Source organism: Carcharodon carcharias, chromosome 17, assembly GCF_017639515.1.
Source record: "Carcharodon carcharias isolate sCarCar2 chromosome 17, sCarCar2.pri, whole genome shotgun sequence".
NCBI lineage: Eukaryota > Metazoa > Chordata > Chondrichthyes > Lamniformes > Lamnidae > Carcharodon > Carcharodon carcharias.
Window position 1 is genome coordinate 89,575,802 of NC_054483.1, and position 11,461 is coordinate 89,587,262.

Consider the following 11,461-nt stretch of genomic DNA (forward strand, 5'->3'; position numbering starts at 1 on the left):
GTTTTATTTAGAAATAATTATTTGAATAGGAATAAACATTTGGTTAAATTGAAATAAAATTTACATCTTACGACAAACCTAGAATTTAAGGTTGAGATACTGAACAGCATTTCCTAGACAATCAAGGGTTTGGATATGTGCTGCCACATACTTCCGTACATGTAGAAATAATCTGCTTTCCACTTAATCACCAGGAATCATAATGATAAAAACACTCTAAACTTTACTGATCCATCATGGTTAGAAAAAGCTGAAAAACCCACCATTGCCAGTGAAAAACATTCTATAATAACTTTAGTATTGCTGAAAAAGGATGTTGTTGAAACTTTTTGTCTTGCACTCACCAGGACAATTCATAAAAATTCCAAATGTAAAGGGAACAACAATTTATACTGCATAAGAAGAGTGTTGATTGGTTAGCAAGTGGACTCTGGTTTCCATGGCAATGGCACCCTTTAACTGATGAGTGACAGTTAACTGTCAAACTTTGCTTAAATTCAAATCAGGCAGGTTGACTGGTCAGGGCATTGCCCTGGGGAGAATGGTTGTTGCCTATTTTATTTGAAAAAAGTTTAATGTGTGTACGTGTTCTTTCTGTCTGCAAAGGACAGTGCCCTATGTATTAATATGTGTAGCTTCTAGCACGTGTAAGTGAGCCACACCAAGTCCAACTGATAATCTTAAATTGGTTCTCAGTGTGTTTCTTCACACATCCAGGATTGTTTAGCAAATGTCCAATTGCAGAATCACATTTAATGTTGGACTCTATGTTTTGAGCTTTGCAAGCACAGACTTGTATTAGATTTAAAAATTGTTTTCCCATCGAGCAAATCACACCTATTTTGTTCATTGTTCAACTTTACCACTCATTGCAGGAAGAGATGTCGTCTTGTGCATCATTGCCAAATGCAATGATGTAAAGCAGTTTGATACATCAACACATTGAACTGATGTGCAATCTCTTGGTCTTATCCCTCCCCAGCAACAAAAACGCTGCAAATTTATTTTACACGAGGATCGTGCTGCTTTAAAATGGCATGTGTTTTCCAAATATACCGTAATTTGTAAGCAGAATTTAAAGCCAATGATCAGTTCTCAGTTTAATTACTTCTTGCAATCATATGGGTCTGCCCCTGTCATTTATACCATTAACATTTTCTAACAAAGGAGTATCATATTGACTAGAAAAGTTGTTTCTTGGATTGAAAGGAGTGATTACATCTTGGGACATAAATGTATTTTGAATGTATTTCTATAAATTTCCATCGCATTTGTGATGGCCTGAATGAGCTCTCCAAATGTCTTTGTGCAGGAAACTAGTAGTGCAGAAAACTGGGCACAGCCTGGAGTATAGCTTACAGTTTAGTAACAACTAAGCATTATCATGTTGGATCAATGGGTGGAACTACAGAACTACGATAATGGTTTCTTCATTGACTAGCAAAATTGGGATGGTGGCATTGATAGAACCAAAACACATACAATAATAAATACCAATACCATTTTTATTGCCAATCACCCTGTGGGATGTCAGTAACCAACCGAATGATTTTCCAGTTTCCAACATCAGCAACAAAAGCTTCCATATCGGATATACTATGGTCAGGTACAGAGTGAATCCACTTCCCTATAGCAACTGTTAACCCCTACCTCAGAAGAGAACCTGGAATGGAATGTTTTATTTCCCACTCTAGCATCTTTAAGTAACACTTTGTGACAAGTTATATCATAAAAGTCAATTCTAGCAGAAAAAGTGACCCTTCTATGTGTACTGTTTGGATTCAAACACAGGCCCCATTGTTACTGGGATAGTGTGCTCACTTGCATCAGCACTCGGGTTTTTAATGGTGGCCAGGCTGGGTATTGAATCCAGTGGTAGGATCACTGATCTAGGAATGTGCTCTGTCCAGGATGGGATCGAGTTTATTGAGTGTTAATACAGCTGCACTCACCAGTTCAAGCGGATATTCCATTATGATCCTAACCTGAATGTCTCAGGTGGTGGAGAGGCTTGGAGGGGTCAGAAGGTGAGGCACTTGTTGCAGAGTCTGTCCAGCCTCTGCCATACATTTTTAACCACAATGTTGATATGACTGTTTCGGATAAGCTTCTGGGCAAAGGGACTCCAGAATGTTAATGGGGCTCTAAAATAAAGGCACCAGCAAGAATCGGAAGTTGGTGGCTGCGATTTTTTCCTGATAGAGATGGTCACTAGGTAGGTGGTGTGAATGTTATTTGTCACTTGTCAGCTCAAGTTGGGATGTTGCCCAAGTCCTGTTGTAGGCCTGACATGGGGTGCTTGAATAAAAAAGAAGCTCTCAATAGAGCTGAACACTGCAGAGGAAGAAATGTGTCCACATAGCACGACTCTAGGTTTCTTCAATGAGGCATGGGCTGTGCAGATAGTGGCCAGCAGCACTGTCAGGTCCCGGGGAATATGCTTATTCTTGAAGCAGCACAAAGTAAAGAAATTTCTCCTCCCTTGGTGTTTTCAGCAAACATCTACACTCCTGACATTTTGATGAAGGGGAAATCACTGATGAAGTTGGTTATGCCTGAGGTTCTACTACAGTAATGTCCAAACCTAGGCTGATTGGTTAGAGACAGCCTAGGCCTTCTTTCTTTTTGTCAGATATGACTCCAACCACTAGAGTTTTGTTCCCTTAATGCTTGTTGGCCTCAGCTTTGCTCGAGGTCTTTGGTGGCATACTCAGTCAAATGCTGCCTTGATCACAAGGGCTGTTAATCTCACCTCATTTTTGGCATTCAAGCTTTTGTATCCATGTCTAGTTCAAGGCTGGGACAAGTTCTGGTGAAACCCAAACTGAACATTACTGAATAGGTTATTGGTGCTGCATGATGGACTCCTTTCACTAGCTCTATGATGATTAAGATAGGCATGGAGCATTAATTGTTATTTGGGAATTTACGTCTAATCAATAGTTGGAGTCTAGTAACACTTCCACAGTTTAGTGTAACAGGTATCAAGGACATATATGATTTTCAGCTTCTGCTGAAACTGTGCCTTGACCCTGTTGATGGTCCAGGACTTCTGATCTCTGGGGGTGGGAGGTGCTCGTAGCCCAGAGGTACATCAGAAGATTCATGTGAGATCACCTGGAGGCCTCATGCAAGGACTGCCCAAAAATTTAAACTTTTGTTGGGCAATTATCCTGCATCTGGAACTATCCAAAACTCTAATTTAAATCAGAGATTTTGAATGGTTCCACCTCTCTTAGCAAAATATCCACTCAGGGAAAGTTAGAAGGCTCCCCACCCCTGTAATCCCCTCCACTAGATTCCCAACTATCACCCTTACCCACCAACTACCCCCCAACCAATCCAACAGTGATTGCCACTCCACAGAAGGTTTGGCCCAGTATCTGTGAAGGTGGGTTGGATGCTGAAGAGTGCAGTGCAGGCCTGAACCAAGGAGCATCAAACATTGGACTGGAGCAGTGGACAGAAATGGAGGACAACTTAGAAGTGTTGGAACATGGTCATGAGTGGAGGAAAGCCATCAGAACTTGGAAAAGAAGCCCTGGAACAAGCAGGCTTTGAAAATATCATGGCGGAAAACACAATAAAGAGGAACAAAAAATATTTCAGTTTAATTTTACTACCACCTGACAATACAGACTATGTTAATCTGTAGAAGAAAGTTAAATAGCCTCTAAATAATTCTTTATAATTTGGCTACAAATTGTATACAGTATATTTCACAACTCTGAGAAGTGATTAATTAATGCCTTGTTTGATGTTACTGTTGGATCACAAAGCTCCTTTAGCATATTGCTCAATCTGTTACTCTGAACAAACCTAGGCTTCTCTACATCATATTGTGAACTATTGTATGAATAAAAATAATAAAGTCCACATACCTGAATTAGTCAGATTTTTTTTACAATGATGAAATTGCAAATTCACAGCTGCCTGCGTTACACTTGAAATGCTTAATAACCATTAAGTGTTTTTTACAGATCACCAGTAGATGGTGATAACCCAGCATGGAATATCAACTGAAAATGTATTTAAAATTACAGCAAATGGAGAAGATTTCTTCATTTTTTATCTCTCAGCACCTAGATTGTCCCATTAACCTATGATGCCTTCCATTTTCTTCATCATTCCTTACTTGCATAAATCACACAATTCTGTTTGCAGTAAAATGGCTTTCAATGCAGGTTGTCACAAGGTACTTGGGGCCAAAAAATCGTCTTTTAACAAAGTACAAGACAGTATCTTTGTTTGTTTACTGTTGACAACAATTTGCCTTTTTATTACTCCTTCAACTCTTAAGGCACTTCACAAATAGACACTATTAAGGTACGCACACTGAGCTAAGCAGATTAGGAGGAGTCACTAAAAGCTAGTCTAATTTTGAGGGGGGTTTTAATGGAATCAAGATAGATTTGAGGTGGGGGAAGTTCCAAAGAGTAGGAATAAGACAACTGGAATCTTTGCCATTTATGGTAAAGAAATTGGAGAGAGTGCAGAGTAGTCTCTGAGAAACTGGACATTCAGAAGGAGATAGAAGGTTCGAGGAGATTCTAGGCATGGCGTAGACAAGGTCACAAAGCGAGTTATAACAAGTACAACTTGAATTGAATTGAATACGTTGAGGAAATATGGTGATAGTTTACGTCAGCAAGAATGGGAGTGATTGGCAAGTATAGTTCAGTGTGCGACAAGTACATGGAGCAAGTTGAAATTTATAAAAAATGGTGGAGGGTGGGAAGCTAAAGAGCAAGGAGATGCTGGAGTGGTTTAATCTGGAAATGCTAAAAGTCTGTAAGTATTAATATTGCAGTCACAAGGTGCTGAGGTGGATAGAGATGTGCAGTAATGTGGAGGTTGGAAGTGAGTGATCCTGGTGATAGACAGAATGTGGGACTTAAAGTTCAGATCAACAAGCAGGACACCAAGATTATGAAGAGTCAGGTTCAGCCTGAGAGTGTGGCTGGAGAGGAGACTGGAATAGGGTTTGAATGAACAAGCAAACAAGATAGGAGCAGGCATAAGTCACTTGGTCCTTTGATTCTGCTCTGCCATTCAATAAGATCATGGCTGACCTGACTGTAACCTCCCGCCTACCCCCGATAACCTTTCACCCCCTTGTTTATCACAAATCTATCTACCTTTGCTTTGAAAACATTCAAAGATTCTGCTTCCACTGCCTTTTGAGGAAGGGAGATTCAAAGACTCGCTATCCTCTGAGAGAAAACATTTCTGCTCATCCCTGTCTTAAATGGGCGACCCATTATTTTTAAACAGTTACCCCTCGTTCTAGATTGTCCCACAAGGGGAAACCATGTCCACCCTGTCAAGACCCCTCAGAATCTTAAAAGTTTCAATCAAATCATCTCTTACTCTTCTAAACTCCAACAGATACCAGCCTAGCCTGTTCAATCTTTCCTCATAAGACAACCCACCCTTTCCTGGTGTTAGTTTAGTAAACCTTCCCTGAATTGCTTCTAATACATTTGCACCCTTCCTTAAATAATGAGACCAATACTGTACACAATACGCCAGATGCGATCTCACCAGTGTCCTGTACAACTGAAACATAACCTCCCTACTTTTATATTCAATTCCTCTTTCAATAAACAATAACATTCTATTAGCTTTCCTAATTACTTGCTGTACCTGCATACTAACTTTTTGTGACTCGTGCACTAGGACACCCAGATCCCTCTGCACCTCAGAGCTCTGCAATCTCTCACCATTTAGATAATATGCTTCTTTTTTATGCTTCCTGCCAAAATGGACAATTTAACATTTTCCCACGTTTTTATTATTGCTGCCAGTCTTCTCTCATAATCCCTCTTTGCTTCTCTTATTTGCTTCCTCATCTCTGCTCTGAACCTTCTGTATTCAGCATGGTTCCCAGGTGTATTTTCTACCCTCCCTAACAGCACTGTGGGTGTACCTACACCACAGGGGCTGCAGCGGTTCAAGAAGGTAACTCAACAACACCTTCTCAAGGGCAATTAGGGATGGGCAATAAATGCTGACCTAGCCAGCGACGCTCATAGCCCTTGAATGAATAAAAAAAGAAGCACACCTTTTCTTCTTTATCTCAATTTCTATCTCCTTTTTCATCCAGGGAGCTCTGGATTTGTTGGCTCTACCTTTCCCTTTTGAGGGAATATATCTTGAACGTGCCTGAAACATTTCTTCTTTGAAGGTAGCCAATTGTTCAGCTACAATTTCTCCCACCAACATTTGGTTCCAGTCTATCCAGCCCAGGTCCGTTCTTGCCCCATTGAAGTTAGCTCTCCCCCAGTTAATTATTCTTACTCTGGATTGCACATTGTCCTTTTCTACTGTCATCCTAAACCTTACGATCCAATGATCACTGTCTCCTAAATGTACCCCCACTGACACTCGATCTTCTTGGCCCACCTCTTTTCCAAGAACCAGGTCCAACAGTGCATCCTTTCTTGTTGGACTGGATGCATACTGCTGTAGAAAATTCTCCTGAACACACTCTGGGAATTCTTCCCCCTCTCTGCCCTTTACGCCTCCCAGTCTACATTCGAGTAATTAAAATCCCACACTATAACTACTCTATAATGTTTGTAGGAGGTGTAACACTTACCTTTTTACCTCCTCCCTTCCTACTGTCCAAGACCCCAAATACTCTTTCCAGGTGAAACAACAATTTACTTGTACTTCTTTCAATTTAGTGTATTGTATTTGTTGCTCATGATGTAGCCTCCTTTACATTGAGGTCAGGCACTCTGCTGCAAAATGGATGCTGAACTAAAGCTATTTATAGCGGCACTCAACAAGTTGCAAGTGAGGTGTTTTTGACAGGCTTCAGTTTACACTGAGTTTGTGGAAGTATTCGCCTGGAGCTGCTTTTTGGCAGGTGATGGTTATAATCTAGGAGGGCAGATGAATGCCTCACCCAAGTATGAGGACAGTTGTTGCAGTGCCTCTTTGTCGGCAACATGATCAGGACATGGAGCAGAGGATGCAGAGAGCGGAACTCTGTGAGGAGGGAGGAGGAGAGCTCTGGACACTGTCATGAAAAGCCTTTTACAGCTGCAAATTACTTACAGGTGTATTGAACTTTTCAAGGAAGATGTGAGTGTTTTTAAAGAAATACATGCAAGGGCGCTGAGCAAAAGATGGTTGATAATGTAAAGTGACCACTTTCTGGAAAAAATTCCTATATGGATTATACTGGCAGATGTGTCCTGAGAGAACATGGAATTTCACACCTGAAAACATGTCATGGCTTTCTTCAAGCAGAGATACTTAAAGGGAGATAGGAAAGATACAAAATACTGAACTTTAATCTCCCGTGGTTGCAGAGACAATAGACTGATTGCTACATTTCAGCAGTCATCTAAAATCCATCTCCTGTTGATTCATATTTCAGAATGTGTAAAATGGTCACATATCAAAGAAAATAGACCCTGGGCACAAGACATTTGCTTTCTCTCTTACACTGGGGAAAATGGGTTAAAAGGCAAGCTACAGAGCAGTGCAGTGTATGCTAGCGTGCTGTGCGTGCACGACAGCAAGAAAAAGACCAACTAGTCAGCCCAGCAGTTGCAGCAAACATCTCTCTCTCTGTGTCTGTTGCTGGAGGCAAGGTTCAGCGGAAGCCACAATCAAAAAGGAAATAGGTACATTTAGACTGGGAAAAGCCTCTTCAGCTACCCTGCAGAACCAAGTGTCTCCAAACCCACTGCAAAACTACCAAACGCAGCTCTTCAGGAATCACCCAGCTTAATGTCTGCACTGTTTCACCATCTGTGCATCATGGATGAGCCAAAGACTGATTTTTATATCTTTTTTAACTTTTATTTGGACTCCTAGCTTCTCATTTCTGATCTGTGTTATGTATGTTGTGTTTTTTATTATTGTTTTCGGGTGTTTAGTAACTAATAAACTTACTCTTTCTTTGACTCAAGAAAACCTGATTAAATTAGCGCCTTCTAAAAATAAATATATTTGGACTGGGAAAAGGTATCCATGGGGGAACGGATCGCTTTTAAATTAACCTTGTTGCGACAAACAAGATACCGACTAGATATAGCTGGTCTCACCTCCACACATAGCGTTGGCTCTGGAACCAAACTTCTCGATTGAAGGTAGTCTCTCTCTTTCCCCCATGAGAGGACCTGAGCGGGTGTGGGGATACTCACAAGGACCCCCCAGGGTGCCACGCAGTTGGAGTTTGTACCACTGGACGAGGGGGTCACCTCAATGAGGCTTCGGGTCTCAGAAAGGAAAACTTTGACTGCTGCTTGCGTTTATGCTTTCTAAGGGACGGTTGGATTGGTGCTCGATAGGGTGCCCCCTGCCGTCTCTGTAGTTTGACTGGGGGACTTCAATGCTTATGTGGAAGAATGGGGATTATTAGAGAGGGGTGATTGGGAGGAACAGCCTCCCCAGTCTGAGCCCGAGTGGTGAGTTGTTATTGGACTTCTGTGCTAGTCATGGATTCTCCATAACGAACATCATGTTTGATCATAAGGATGCTCATAAGTGTACCTGGCACCACAGCACTTAGGGTCGAAAGTCAATGATCGACTTTATAGTTGTGTCATCGGACCTAAGGGAGTATGTTCTGGATGCTCGGGTGAAGAGAAGGGCAGAGCCGTCAACTGATCACCACTTGGTGCTGAGTTGGATTCGGTGCGTCGGATGTGAGCCAGACAGTCACGGGAAGCCCAAACGTGCTGTGAGGGTCGCTTCGGAATGCCAGGCAGATGTTTCTGTGCAAAATGATTTCAACTCCCAACTCTGGAAGAATTTCTCTTGTATCCCAGCTGAGGTTAAGGACGTGGAGTCCAAATGGACCATGTTCACAACCTCAATCGTTGAGGTGGCCGCGAAAAGCTATAGCTTGAAGGCGGTCAGTGCCTGTTTTGGTGGCAACACTAGGACCTGCTGGTGGACACCAGTGGGGAGGGAGGCCCTCAAATCAAAGGAAGAATCCTTCCGGGCAATGCTCACTGATTCAGTTGAGAGGTGCTGGCAGGCCAGGAGGGCTACAGCAGCAGCGGTCGCTGAAGCGAAAGCTCGGGCTTGGGAGGAGTTTGGAGAGGCCATGGGGACTGACTATTGGACGGCATCAAAGCTGTTCTGGCAAACCATTCAGTGCCTTCGAGAGGTCAGCAAGATGTCACCCAAGCATGGGTGGGGAAACGCTGACCACAACTGGGGACATCGTCGAGAGGTGGAAGGAGCACTTTGCAGAACTCCTCAACCTGGTCGTCACGCCCTCCTTACAGGAGGCAGCACAGATCCCTCCATTTAGATTGGACCTGTCGCTGTTGCTGATGTCGCTGAGGTGGCCAAGGGCCTCCATAGCAGTAAGGCAGCAGGGGTGGATGAGATTCATCTGGAGATGTTGAAGGCTCTGGCCAATATTGGGGTGTCGTGGTTAATGGGCCTTTTCAATGTTGCATGGAAGGCGGGGACAGTATTGCTGGATTGGCAAACTTGGGTGGTGGTCCCCATCTTTAAGAAAGAGGACCAGAGGGTGTGTTTCAATTGTAGAGAGATCATACACGTCAGCCTCCCCGGGAAAGCCTATGCCAGAGTGCTGGAGAGGAGACCACGCCCATCAGATTCAGGAGGAACAATACGGATTCCACCCCGGTCATGGAACAGTAGACCAGCTCTTTGCCCTCTCATGGATATTTCAGGGTTTGTGGGAGTTTGCTAATCCAGTCTACCTCTGTTTTGTAGACATGGAGAGGGCATACCACCGTGTTCCTCGGGATATTTTCTGGGAGGTGCTATGGGAATATGAGCTGCAGGTGCCACTTCTGTGTGCTATCAGGTCTGTCTATTCAAGGAGTGAAAATTGTGTCAGCATTTTGGGCATTAAGTCAAATTCGTTCAAGGTGGGTGTTGGAATCTGCCAAGGGTACGTCTTGTCTCCACTGCTGTTCATGATTTTCATGGACAGGATATCAAGGTGCAGCCGAGGTACGGAGAGAATCCAGTTTGGGGGCTTGTGGGCGGCATCTCTGCTGTTTGCAGATGATGTTGTACTTCTTGCCTCATTCGACCGTGATCTCTGACTGTGATCTCCGACTGTGATCTCCAGTATGCACTTGAAAGCTTCACTGCCGAATGTGACACGGCTGGGATGTGGAGCAGCACCACCAAATCTGAGGTCATGGTTCTCTCCTGGAAAAGAGTGGGTTTCTCTCCCGAGGTGTGTGGGGAGCAGCCTCCCTTAGTGGAGGAGTTCAAGTATTTTGGGATCTTGTTCGCGTGATGGCCAGGGGGATTGTGAGATTGACCAGCGGATTGGTGCGGCGGCTGTAGTTCGGCGGGTGCTCTACCAGGCCGTGTTGGTGAAGCGGGAACTGAGTTTTAGGATGAAGCTCTCAGTTTACCAATTGATCTACATCCCCATCCTTACCTATGGTCCTGAACTGTGGGTAATGACCGAAAGGATAAGATTGTGGGTACAAGCGATAGAAATGAGGCTTCTCCACAGGATTGCTGGGCGTAGTCTCTGGGACAGGGTGAGGAGTTCAGCAATCCGGGAGAGGCTTAGAGTTGAGCTGCTGCTCCTCCGGATCGAGAGGGGTCAGTTGAGGTGATTCGGGCACCTGATAAGGATGTCCCCTGTCATGAAGCTATTAATTTATATAACATTATTAGAATTTTTTTTTAAAATGGAGGGTTAGTCTATGGGAGAGTCTTAATTGGATTAAAGCCAGCTAGTCATGGTGCTTTGATGTATATTAGTTTTGAGATGTAAGAGCGGTAGAGTGCATTTGTATTTTGTTGAATACAGCGTTCAAGAAGGGAAGTGAATTCTGGCACCTAGCTATCAGAGACCAGGCAATGTTTATATTACTAATAAAATTGGTGCTATAAAAAGAGTTTTATTATTAGAAGAGGTGGAGTTCAAAGGGGCTGGTGATACAATGAGAATTTACATTCAATGAGGTGTGCTAGGTATAAGGATAGCAGTTTTGTGTGTGCAGAGCAAAGGCAATGTAACATCAAAGCCTGTAAGCCGACCAATGTGTCTGCAAAGGAACCAAAATGAATTTGTAAGGTGAAAATGCTTTGCCTGGTGTCTGCTTAAAAATCTATGGGTCGCTGTTGCCTTAGTGGCAGTTAGTCTGGGAATTTGTTAAAAGTTATGATAGTAGTAATTTGTAGCCATGTGTATGTGTTTAATGTGTTGAAACTTAATAAAATACTGACAGACCTGTCCTGAGAGAACATGGAATGTCACACCTGAAAAGGTGTCATGGCCTTCTTCCAACAGAGCTAGTTAGAAGGGAGATAGGGAAGATGTTAAAGACTTAAAGACTGAACTTTAATCTCCTGTAGCTGCAGAGACAAAAGGCTGATTACCATGTCTCAGTAGTCATCTAAAATCCATCTCCTGTTGATTCATATGTAAGAAAGTGTAAAATGGTCAGAGATCAAAGAAAATCAATTCTGGGTGCAAGGCATGGTTTTT